Source organism: Octodon degus, unplaced genomic scaffold, assembly GCF_000260255.1.
Source record: "Octodon degus isolate 3935 unplaced genomic scaffold, OctDeg1.0 scaffold00033, whole genome shotgun sequence".
Classification (NCBI taxonomy): Eukaryota; Metazoa; Chordata; class Mammalia; order Rodentia; family Octodontidae; genus Octodon; species Octodon degus.
In genome coordinates, this window is record NW_004524609.1 from 16,718,425 (window position 1) to 16,719,717 (window position 1,293).

Genomic DNA, 1,293 nt, shown 5'->3' on the forward strand with positions numbered 1-1,293 from the left:
ATATACTGACTGAGCCACAGACATTAAGAAAATTTCATTAAAGAGGATGGAGGAGTAAGGAGAAAGATCGCTTATTCTAGGTTCCCCATTCTAATTTTTCCCTCTCTTGTGAGCTTATTTCACTTCAGTGCTTTCATTAACGTAATAATAACCTAGAAAGAAGTTATTATTATGAAGAGAAAATTACATGAATGCAAAAACGACCCTGGTTTTGATGCTTCGTTCCAGGAAAATACGTAGAAGGGAAAGGATGATCAGAATATGAGATTTTTATTTCTGATAGCTAAGTAAATCTAGAGTCCTGATGGCTTTAAGCTTCTTATTGAATAATTTCTACTCTGACAAATAGTCGTTACCTCAATAAATAAAATCCTTGATACAGCGATAACCAAGAACTTTCTGAAGCCGATAGGAAATTTCAAAATTTCACACCACACACATATAAAAATACAGATGTGCTCATCCTTGAAAAAGTAACATCCTATGTACATGAATCATTTTTTTTTCCCAGGGATCAGTACAGTGTAGTGTTGCTCCTCTGCTTTTCCATCTAACATTCAGAGCACAAGGACATAAATTTACATATATATATTTTACTTAACAGATACTCTATATACAGTGTACAGTAAAAATGCACACAGTAAAGGAAAGTGTCTACTGTATGATGCATGTGTTCAAAGATAGCCACAAGCTACAAGATTGTGAAAATATGGGGTCATCCAGTCAAAGTCAAGTTATGACTCCCATTTATTCTAGCACACCCAGCCTTCTACTCCACCCCTACTGTACCCCAAGTCACCTCATCATTATGGTTTAAATTTAGGAAAAGAAATTCAGATACTTTTTCTTTCTTTTTTTGAATTACTTAAAATTGAGGTTTAAAAGAGAAAGAGAAATAAAAAGCTGGTGACTTTCTCTCCCCCAAAATCCTTCCTTCATTCTTATCAAAACACTTATCAATATGCTGGGTTAAACCTTTACTGGGGACCGAATTCTGATGATCAGCTGTTTTACTTCTCTTGGTAATAGGTAAGTTACAGGCCTATTAATAAAAGGAGGGATGACAAAGGGGCAACAGGTGAAAGCCTTTTACATTCTCAGGTTTAAAAATATAAGACTCACTGAACAAATAGTGACTTAGTAGTAAAGCAAAACTGAGCGCCAAGAAAGTCTAGGAATTAATACAAGAGGATGGAAATGTCACAGAGTGAGCGACCACCTTTTAAGTTTTTTTTTTAATTTATTTATTTATTAGAGAGAGAGAGAGAGAGAGAGAGAGAGAGAGAGAGAGAG